Here is a 12,015-nt window from a genome sequence, read left to right as displayed (position 1 = left end):
AAGAAAGAAAGAAAGAGAAAAAATCAACTAAAAGAGTGATGTAGGTTAACACTAAGGGACAACACCATCTTACTCACAAGCACATGTGAGCACCTGTATGCATGTATACTCACATGTGCACACACACACACACACATACACACATTCACACACACAAACTCAGCATGCATGTTAGCCGAATGAGTCATGAACCATCAGCACGTTAATCAGCTCTGTCCTTTCCTACATCTTCCTTTATTTTCAAATGCTTTTATTGAAATATATTAATTACACATAATGAGTTTCACTGTGACATATTTCCATAATATACATAATGTACTTCTAGTTTGTCACTCTTGTTACTCTGGCCTATTCCCTTTCCCTGCCCATGAATCCCCTTCCTCTTCCCGACTAACCCCTTCTATGTTCATGCCTTTGTGGGTGCATGCATGTGTGTGTGCATGTCTGTGTGGGTGAGTAGGCATGCACATGTGTGTGTGTGCATGTGTGCACACATGTGTACCTGTGTAGGGGGCGTTCCAATGAGTTTTAGTAGGGTTGTTTATAGGAGCATGGTCGGGAGTTTGTTCACAGAACGTGGATACTTCACAGAGCTATAACACTGAAGAAACTGTCTCTCCTCCCGTCAACTGTTCTCACTCAAGCCCCAAAGAACCCCTTTCCCCTTCATGACAGGGTCTTCACCTGCCTAGTCGCCTGCAATTAGTCCTAGCCCCCAAGAGTTCAAACAGTGCAGTGCCATGTCATGCTGGACACAACAGAGTTCCACGCTGATCCCTCCTCCATCTGGCTTCTAAAGTCTTCCAGCCCCTTCTTCCCATAGGTTCCACACTGATCCCTCCTCTTTCTGGCTTCTAAAGCCTTCCAACCCCTTCTTCCCATACGTTCTCTGAACTTGGGTGGGGGAGATGCTGACTTCCTACGTGGAGACCAGAGGAAGTTCTGAGTGAGTGTTTTCTGTTGACATAGACAAGGCCTTGGAAGGACTCCAACGCCTCAGACTCAAGAAAAGGAAACTGCCTTCTGGTGGTCGAAGTGTGGGTGTGGAGGAACACTTGACCTTTATCGAAAACTAGTGTCTGCAGCAACTATCAACCACAACTTCCTCCTCCCAGATCAGCCCAATCTTACTGTTTCCCACCAGAGACCTCCTACCAAGATGGCTACCTCCTCCTCTCAATCAAGCTGTATAGAATAAGCTCAGTGAGTTGCTTCTGGTATCCTTATCAGAACCTACAGCACACATGATACCAGCTTTTCTGTACTTGCATTGATGTGTGCCTGTCATTTCTCCATTCCCTGCCAGCCCAGTTAGGCCAATCCCTAAGCTGTACAGACCATAGCAGGCCTACTCATCACTGGACTTTCAGCTGCCTGAATCTTCCTTGCTTGCCTGTATCTATTCCCTTCACCAGAGAAGTTGATGCTCACTGAGCACAGGTAGCCAAACAGACACAGTGAAAATAACACCTGTGTTTTACATGGTTTGGGTGGTAGGGAGGCTCTTTCAACTGGATGTGAAGCCAGCAGGTGTCAACTCGATGCTCTGAAAGTGATTCCAAGAGCATGAGACTGTCAGGCAGGAAAGTAGAGCCAAGAGGTCTAAGGGCCTTTTTTATGCTGTGGTTCTGGGAGATTGAGGTGTCTTGAATGTGACTTGTAAAAGTTTATGTGTGTGTTTGTGTGTGTGTGTGTGTGTGTGTGTGTGTGTGTGTGTGTGTGTATGTGTGGTAGGGGGAAACTGAATGTGGCTATAGAATGTTAGGTAACAGAGGCATTTCCTTGGATGAGGTTAATGCAGTTGTTCTGGACCTGGTTTAGCTCCTGACATGGCTAAGAGTGAACTTGGCTCCGAGTCTTTCTTGCTTTCTGTCTTGTCAGGTTATCTCTGTCTCCTCCCCTGGTGGCATCTACCATACTGTAATGGAGGCAGGTACCAAATTAGTGGGGCTACTTTGAATTTGCAGTCTCTAAAACTATGCATTAAATGAACTTTTCTTCCAACATTACTCTGTACAAGTCATTTCACTGTAGAAAAACAAAACAGATAAAGACATTGGCCCATCTCTGGGCCCAGTGTATACAGGATCCAACATCTCTGACCACAGACAGTGAGATAGTCATTCCAGTGAACAAAGTCAATTTGATTTGAGCAGAATTTTCTAGACCAAGAACTTTAAAAGAAGAAGAAGAAGAAGAAGAAGAAGAAGAAGAAGAAGAAGAAGAAGAAGAAGAAGAAGAAGAAGAAGAAGAAGAAGAAGAAGGAGAAGAAGAAGAAGAGAATTTTAACAAAAACAACAGAAAATTTTCTTGTTGGTCCTCCGGGAGAAATATTTGTAAATCCTGAGCCAAGTATATCTACAAGGAGGCTCTTTCTAGGGCCTCTCAATTTGTTTCCCTCTTGTAGGACCAGGCTGTTCTAGTCTCAGAGCTCTGTGCTGAAACCCCATCTCCTTTTCCCATTATGTTAATGAGATTTAAACAACAACACAATTCTCATTCTCCTCATACATTTGATCATAGTTAGAGTGAATTCCTAAGGGTGTAACCTTCGTTACCAAGGATGCTTGGTTTCCTCCTAGACTCTCCATGGAAATAAGATCAACTCATACCCCGGGGAAGTAGAGTCCTCAATAGGTAGATGTCTGTCACTCCAAAGAAGGCATTTGGCATCCTGGGTGTCCTGCTCACACAAGCGACTTCTCTCCCCTATAGTCAACAAGTACTTACCTTGACATTTCACAGTCAAAGGATCCCCCAGGGCCAACCTGAGCCATGGTGCATCCATTGGAGCAAACATGGTCACTATGACATTTCCTGCATTGCATGTTAAAGTATCCTCCTTGGACCCAGGGGTGTCAAAGTTCATTATAATGTTGTGTGTTCACACTTCAGTGCCTGCCACCAGTGCTGTCTCCACTGTTCTCAACAGCCTCAGCAATCCAGGACTAAGCTGAACAGTTATAGTGTGTGTGTGCATGTGCGTGCATGTGTGTGAGCACAAATACATGTGGGTTCACAGGTCTATGTGCATACCAAGTGCATGGTATGACTATGGAAAGCCTAGTTCAGAGTCCAAGACCAGATGTCTTTATCATCGACCACCATATGTATTTTAGACAGGACTTTCAGTGAACTTGAAGCACACCACTTCAGAGGGGCTGACTGGCCAGCAAGCTTCAGAGCTCTACCTGACACCACCACCTTCCCTCATCCCCCAACGTCGATATAATGATTATAGAAGTGTACCTCTGTGCCATTCGTGTCTTTGTGCTTGTGTGCCAGGCACTTTGAACCATCTCCCCAGCACACGCCCCAGGTCTTTACTTCAGGAACCTCTCTATACCTGGATTCTGTAAGACCTATTAACCTGACCACTTGTGTTCTCCTGAGACCTTCCCCTGCATTACTGACTGTAGGTTTCCTCCTACAATAGTTTGATTTTTTTTTTTTTTTTTTTTTGTAATCTACAGAGAACATGACTCTTATCTCAAGTCTTTGGAGGTGATTAATTAATGTATGTTAAAGTAAATTTGATTCAACAATCCAGGGCAAAGTCATCTTTAAAATTGTGAATTAGGGGAATAATAGAGTAAGGAGTGTTTTTAAGCAAGCGCCGCTCAGAGCATCTTCTGGGCAGCTGGTGTCCAATGGTGCAATACTTCCTTCCCCACTGAGCTGTGTAGCTTCTGAGAGCACTCAGAAGGCTTGAGCAGCATTAATAATTCAGAGGTTCCATTTGGAGAGGACTGTGAGGTGCTGGAATTGGAAGAAATGGCAAAATGACTCAAGCTAAGAAGCGGGGCTGGTGCTAGGATCCAGCTCTCATACTGACTACATTTTTGTTGTGGCTGTTTTTTCAAAAAAAAAAAAAAACCTCTAGCTATCAATTTTCTATGCCAAGCATGTCAGACTTGCAAATGAACCAAGGAAGGTTTCTTCACTCACAATGAAGAGAAAGAATGTGATTTATGTGGGGGTTGATCCAGAAGCATTAAAAATTATATGACTTGATTAAAAATTTGGGGAATTGTTACAACGTTTGCGACAGCAATTTTGAAGTGTTGCTGTGTATATTCATCTGTGAAGTGGATTCCCCAGGGCTTCCTGCCACCCTGTTACAGAGAAAGCACAGTTCCTGTGAAATCTTACCGTCCTAATGAAGGCAGATGCCTTGGGGAGAAAAGCATAGTTCATATGCAGGAGTGGAGGGGTAGGGGGAAGGAAATGGATTGCCTTCTCTCCTCAGACAGGTAGGTGTTTCCAGTGGCCTTACCCCTAGGTGCATGCTGCTAAGCCAGAACAGGGACATTCTGACACTTCCAAGGCTCTCCCCATCTCCCTCTCAAATCCTCAAGGAATTTACCCTGGGAAGCAAACGTTGAGGAACAACCTACAAGGGGGTCTTACAGAGACCTGATGTTTGCAGGATACTGGAAAACACAGAGAGAGCTGTTGCCAATGCCAACTGCCTGCAGTATCCACGGAGCAGGTCCTTAATCTGCAAAAGGTTACCATCCCACATAAGGAAAGGCTACTGTGTGTGTAATGTAGCTGGCACCAGGGGAGCTCAGAGGAGAGACTGTAGAAGATGCAGACCCTGGGATAAAAGGCAGGCTATCTGCATGGTGAGCTTGTCTGGAAGGGGAGGCTAGGGGGAGGGGCATGTTTGCAGGAGCAGGGAGAACACAGGGTAAAAATGTGGAGACTGGAATCTAGCACTGATCCCAGGGACCATGCATGTTTTCTCCAGCACCTCTTCCTTCTAAAGCCCCTGAAAAGCTGGAACTGATAAACTGATGCTAAAAGGGCTTACCAATACACATGTACAGGAAATATTAAGTTGCACAAAAGTAGAATTTAGCTAAAACAAAGCGAAACAAAAACTGCTGTCTCAAGCACGGCATGGAGTAGCGTACCAACCAGAACCTCTAAGAAGCTGTAAAAAGGTAGAGATAGATGAGCTTCTGCTGTAATTAAGAGTTCAAGGTGACACAGAATATGTTTCCGTTCAGAACATACTCTGTTTCTGTTCTGTTCACCAACACAGCGACTCATTAGGCTCTAGGCCCGTATTTTTTTTTTTTTTTTTTTTTTTTTAAAAAGGCCTCCGCTGAGATGTCAGGCTTACAACATCCCACTAGGCCCTCCCTGTTTCCTAGATCAGGAATTGCAGAATTCTTCCAGGGGCAAGATGACCCAGCCTAACAACTACTTGAAAGAATAACAATATTGCTCTTCGAAGTTAATTGTGACAATACCTTTTTATGTAAATCTTCTACTTGTCTAAAATGACCCAACTGCAGTTCCCGTCTCTGTAAAGCATGTTTAATTGCTCAACATGTAACTTGGGGCTGGGACCTAAAGAGGATTCTCAGGTGACCACACATGTGGCATGCTGTAGCTTGAGATCTATATAAGCTGTAAAGAATTTTTATTCACATCTGGTTTCCCTTTGGGCAGTAGCCAGATCAGGAGTGCACTTTATTAGTTTTTCTTTGATTCCTTGAGTGCAAGGAGTGAATTCTCGCTGGGTAGGGCAGGTGAAGGAAGCACACTGGATTTACTATAACACAGACAGGCCTTGGTGCGGCCAGGTCAGCATCCTGCAAGCAGGTGTCTTTTTGAAAGAATTATTGGGGTGGGGGAGATTTTGCTTCTCTTTTCCTAAAATAACTTCTGAGCAAGGAGGAGGCAGAAAGGACAGTTGGTGATCATAGCGACTTGGGTAAATGAACTGAAAGTTCTGCTCCCTGTAACTATTTTATTGTTTAGTGGGGCTCAATGGTCAATTTTGAATTTTAAGTTATAAGACTGCTTTTGGAACAATGGATGTACTAAGGACCCCAGTGTGGTTATCCCCCATTCTATATGTATATCAGAGTGTCATACCACACCCAGATATGTGCACAGTACAGTGTCTGTTCATTAAAATGAATTTTAAAGTGAAATAAGAGAGAGAAATAATAAAAGAAAAGGCTTAATGGTAAGCCTTAAGACAAAAAGACAATTGTTATTGAGAAAACGAGGATCCTTAAACATAATTTAAAAGATTAATTGACCAGAAAACTAGAAAATTTTGAGCCTGTGGGTAAGTAAATCTAAGTATAAATATAGGGGCTGGGGCAAATTTAGAGGTAGAGACTTGCTTAGCATGCACAAGGCCCTGTATTCAATCCCTACTACTGAAAAATAAAGCAAGGTGAGAAATCATAGTATAGGTAAAACTAACAAAATTACAAGAAGCCTTCTCAGAAAATAAGGAGTTGGGACATGGGGGAGGAGTTGTGTGAGGATGGACTAGGAAGTGGGGGCTGATATTAGGATGTAAAGTGAATAAATAAATTAATGAAAAGAGAGTGGGAAAAGACTATTGAACTTATCTTTGAGGATCTGAGAAATCAGCTCTGGATATCAGCATGTGTACAGCCTTCCATAAATGACCCTTCTCTTCTTGACCAGAAACATATGACTCTTCTCTTCTTGACTCAAACATCTTCTTGACTGACAACAGCTATTAGAAAAATAATTCATTTGGTACTCACGGTGGTTCATTGTAAAGTGCTAGCCACACAATTATGAAGACCTGAGTTTAGATCCCTGGCACTCACAAAAACAGCTAGCTGGACACACAAGGTTGCACAGATCTATAACCCCAATACTGGAGTCCCAGAGGCTTAATGGCCAGCCAATCTAACAGAGTCATTGAGTTATAGACTCAAAAGAGGAAGATACCTGATGTTGACTTCTGGCCTCCATGTACACACACACACACATACACACACACATGTGCACACATATAAACACACATGCATATGCACACGCACACCTGCTCATATGCACACATATCCATACACAGATATTTACACACGTGACTGAATAAAACTTTAACAAGAGTGCTACATTTACAGAGACAGTCCAAATACGAGGCATCAGTAAACAAACGAAGCACTCAAGCAACATTTTTTTTATTAAAATATATAAAATTAAAAATTAATGATGAAAACAAGAACAAAATTATCCTTCACATGTCTCCAGGAAATCTGAAGATGATACATGTAATCAGATTATTAATCAGAAGAAAACATCCTCCGAGCAACCACAAATTAGCAGGAAGTCAACAATATTTTATCAACTGTAATGTGCATACAGATTTCCTCCAGGAGATCCGACTCGAGTGCTAATTTAGTTGTATATGTTAGAAAGTAAGAAATGTTAGTTTGACTAGCAGCTTGAGGAATGAGAATTGAGACAAGAAACAGAAGTTTAGAGGCAGAGCCAGAGACTAATTGATGGGTGAAAACTGATAACAGGGAAAGAAAAGCCCAACAGGGGAGCTCGTGAAAACCAGAGCTCATCAAGCTCATCCTTTCAAAGCACCAACAACACAGGCAACTTATAAACAACCAGAAAGAAGGGATAGCCAGTGACACCAGTAACGGCTGCCGTCTGGCCAACTTGACAGAATCTAGAACCATCTGGGAGCCGGACCCTGCAGGCAGGGGATGTCTTGATTACATTTAATAGAGGAGAGAAGCTCCATCTTAATTTTTCACAGGAGGACTGTCATTTGGCAGGGGATCCTGGTCTGTACAAAGTATAGAAAGCAAGCTGAGCTCTAGGCTGCATGAATCCCTTGTTCACTGCTCTTGACTGTAGGCTCACCTTGACCAGCTCCCTCATGTGCCTACAGCTGTGACTCACCTGACTGGATAGGCTATAGCCAGTATTGTGAGCCAAAATAACCCTTTCTCCCTAAATCGTTTAAAGGTATTTTGATCGCAGCAACAGAAATGCAACTAAGACACTGAAAATAGAGTACAGAGCAAAGCACTCTGTAGGAATTATGAAATTAGATGATATTTATTTTCATTGGAGCTACCATAATCTGTACCTTAGACTAGATGATTTAAAAACAACAAGATGGTATTTTTCACATGTCTGGAAGCTGAAAGAGCAGGATGGAGGTGTTTAGTGAGGCTCTTACAGATGCTGCCTTTTGTGTGCCTTCCATGGCACACAGATAAGATAAAATGTATGACTAGTCAACCTGGTTCCTCCACTCCACACATAAGGCCTCTACACTCCATCCAATTGTTTCTTGAAACCTCCATTTCTCAATGTTATCACTCTGCGGGGGATGTTTCAATATACAAATTTATGGGACACATGCATCCAGAGGAAACTAGCATATTTACTATCTCTTACAATTGTATTTGAGAAGCATGAAAATGGATACTTATATTTTAGGTTTATTTTATTTATATGAGAGTTGTTTGTTTGTGCCTGCATGGACAATATGGCTATGTTCTTCCCTATGGCCTGCACTTGACCCTGGAAGTCAGAAGCAGGCACTGAGTCCCCTGAAACTGGAGTTTCAGATGATGGTGAGGTACTCCATAGATGCTAGAAACTGAATCTGAGCCTTCTGCAAAAGCTGAAGTTCTCCTAACCCTGAGTCATCTACCTAGCCCCAATATGATTATTTAAAAAAATAAAATTTGATATATATATATACAATATATAATATATATACAATATATAATATGTATATATATTTATATACAACAGAGCAGATTTCTAATCTTAGAAGATATTGTATTAGGTTACCAACAATAGTCTATTTAGTAGAAATCAAGAATGTAATGACAAGATTCAAGCTTGTTAAGTTTTCCAAGGGAATCTTACCAAGTATTTAAGATTTAAAATCTTCTAAAAATAACCCAGCATGAGAATTATATCTTTAATCAAAATGGTATAAAAGAGAAGCAAATGCACTTAGATTAAAAAAAAAAATCACAACAAAAAGTGCATATTTATAAAACAAATGGTTTTCAGGACACTGACCAAAAACAACAACAACAAAATGCATAAAGACCTTTGAAATGGAAACCAAATGAGACTGGATCCATGTGGAGCAACAGGAAATATCACCTCAGGGCCACAGAGATCTCCACTCAGGTGCAGATGGAATTCTTGACTCTTTTTCAAAAAGTAAAAGTTTTCAGGCCAATCAGACTGAAGCAAGAGTGGTAAGTCTATTGATCTGCAGAAAAGACACAGGTCCCGATAGGTCAAGTGCAGGCCAGAGAGAAGAACACAGCCACACCATGCTTTAGCAGCTGCTGTGGAAGGAATTCAGGTCCTGGGGTAGGTCCATTCTCCAAAGAACACAATGCGATTGATGGACTGAGGTGGAGGCAGGACAGAAAACTCTGTTGTTCTATCCACCTTCTTACTGAAAGAACATGATATTTCCTATAAATGAAGTGATTGTTTATAGTAGTAAGCTTGCATGTGAAGACAAATTATAGTTAAATATGAATACTATTCCTGGGGCATTAAAAATATGTTTTCACTCTACATATGGTACACTAGTCATCCTAATAGTCTTGTTTGTAGTATTTGTAGGAGTGGTTAGAGTTTTTGTGTAGGGCACTCTCTATGCTGGAATTCTTGACAATCATCAAGTCAGGCCCAGGTACGTAAGGCTGAAGGGCTCTTATCTTTCCCCATGCCCACTTAATCTTTCTATGCTCTTCTGATATGGGAAAAGTGGGGTGTCTTTGAACTCACTAGAAGCTTCCTGCCTCACCCCAGAAAGGTGTGAGCTCAGGAGTTAGGGTGCCAAATGTTTGTGGTCACACAGAACTTCCATTGACTCACTGCCTTCCAGGTTTATGCTTCTTGAATTCAAAGACTTGAATTGATGGACAGTCAAAAGATGAGCTCAGAAAAGAGTTTTATTGTAGATTCACAGGTGAGAGCTAAGGAGAAAGAACGCAGAGCTTCTGTGTAGCAGGAATGGGTCCCCTCCCATGGGATACTACTGGATGGCTAGTTTAGGATGTTTTCATGGGAATTCCATAGGAGCTCGGATGGTATGGCTTACTCCAGTTGACAAAGCTAGAAGGAATCCAGGGGCCTCCTGTCAGATTTTGGTCTCTCACGCTCATGTATAGATTCTGGACAGGGGCATTCATTTAGAGGAAGAAAACTAATGATAATTCAGACCTCCCTACTTGGATCCCTGGCCTCTGGCCAGAAAGGAACCAAACATATGTTGGCTTAAACATTTCTTTAATTTCCTCCTACAATACATCTTTCTATCTAAGAAGGAAGCTCATTAGAAGCAGGATGTTAAAGGGCAAAAAAAAAAAAAAAATGTTCTAAGCTTATTAAGGGTGAGAAGCAAACAAGTCATTAGCTTCAGGAAGTCCCTGATACTGAACATATTCACTAGGTTCCTCCCTCCCCAAGCATATAGAACTAGTAAAGACTGTTGTTAAGAGAGCCTGGAATGGCTTGACTATATCTAGAACAAACTACGAACCGGAATTGGAAGGCTCACCTGTGATCCTAATCTAGAGGCTAGGAGATACAAGTTTCTGACCTGGATCTTGACATGGAGATCTTGAGGCATAGTGGCTATGAATCCCAGAAGATTTAAGATGGGGAGATTTCTGAGTTCAAGGTCATCTGGGACAAAGCATGTCTCTGATTCAGGTGTGGAGGCACACACCTTTAATCTGGGCCACACCTTCTGCTGGAGACCTACATAAGGAAGAAGGAAGATTCTCTCTCTCCTCTCTGCCCGCTTGCCTTGTGGGACTGAGCAAGTGCTAGATCCTTGGACTTCCATCCACAGCTGCTGCTAACCATTGTTGGGAGCTGGACTACAGACTGTAAGTCATCAATAAGTTCCTTTACTCTATAGAGACTGCCCGTCCGTTCTGGGACTCTAGAGAACCCTGACCAATACAGAGCCTTTGAGACAAGCTGAGCTGCCTAGAGAAGGCTTATACCACTTGAGTAGTCTGAAAAGCAAGTTCTCTAACCTGCCAGCTACCTGCAAGTTGTACAATGACCTTCATAAGCCATTGTCTATTAGAGGGCGAGCTTTAGGTGAGAAGCCATCTTGGAGTCATTCTATTTTCTCCTGTAAGTATCACCTCATACATACTCCTATAAACTCTACAACTCCAATAAAATCCGTAAGTTCAAGTTAAACTTTGGTGTATCCAAACATTTGTTGTTGGTGGTTCCCTATTTGAGGTAAGTAAACCATTTTTTTTTTTTATATATCCCACAGAATAGTTTCTCACAACACCAAATTCTCTCTGTGCCTTGGGTCTGTAGGAAGGTAAACAGTCCTTTTCCTATTGCAAGTTCCTCCTCTTCAAGAAAAAAGCACTCCCTGAAGGGAAATTCTCCCACCCAGAGGGAAAGGCATATGTGTTGTCTGAAACTCCAGGTCTTTCTCTCTAAACCAAAGTATGAATCAGAAAATAAATAAATAACCTTAAGAAGTCCCCCTCTAAAGAAATATTGGAAGACTTAGATTAAATATATGACGTTAAAAGACATTCTCATTCCAGATTTTTAAAAGATGTTTACTGTAATGAAGAACAAGGTGTCAATTATTTGGGTTTTAAAAATATTTATTTTTATTTATGTGTATGTATTCATGTGTCTGTGTATGTGGATGTATAGATTTGTGGAGATGTCCCCAGAGGTCAAAGAGGGTGTTAGATTATCTGGAGCTAGGGTTACAGGCAGTCCTGAGTTGCCTGATATGGGTAACTGGGAACAGAACTCAGGTCCTCTATAAAATAACTAAGAACTCATAACTTGCTGGTGCATCTCTCCAACTCTGAGTTCCTGTTTTTTAATACATTAACAGAGATTCAGAATATTAACTGAAAGAATAACAGAATGTAAGAACAAGCTTTGGGGCTGGGGACTGGCTCAGCTGGCAAACTGCTTATTGTTGCAGGATATATGACTATACTGTGAACCCCAAGATTGTGTTATTTACTGAAAATATCTGTTTCTAGTTGTGGTATGGCCCAGTCCTTAACACATACCTTCAGTCCTTCTGACTGGAATACAGTCACACCCTTAGCACACACCTTTACTCCCAAGCAATGAAGGTAAAGTTAGTTTGTAGATGGAAGCAACCATGTTTGAAAGCAATCTCTACTTGAGTGGCAGACAAAGTGACAAATGAGAGAA

This window comes from Mastomys coucha, unplaced genomic scaffold, assembly GCF_008632895.1.
Source record: "Mastomys coucha isolate ucsf_1 unplaced genomic scaffold, UCSF_Mcou_1 pScaffold14, whole genome shotgun sequence".
Classification (NCBI taxonomy): domain Eukaryota; kingdom Metazoa; phylum Chordata; class Mammalia; order Rodentia; family Muridae; genus Mastomys; species Mastomys coucha.
This window is presented reverse-complemented; position numbering follows the sequence as displayed.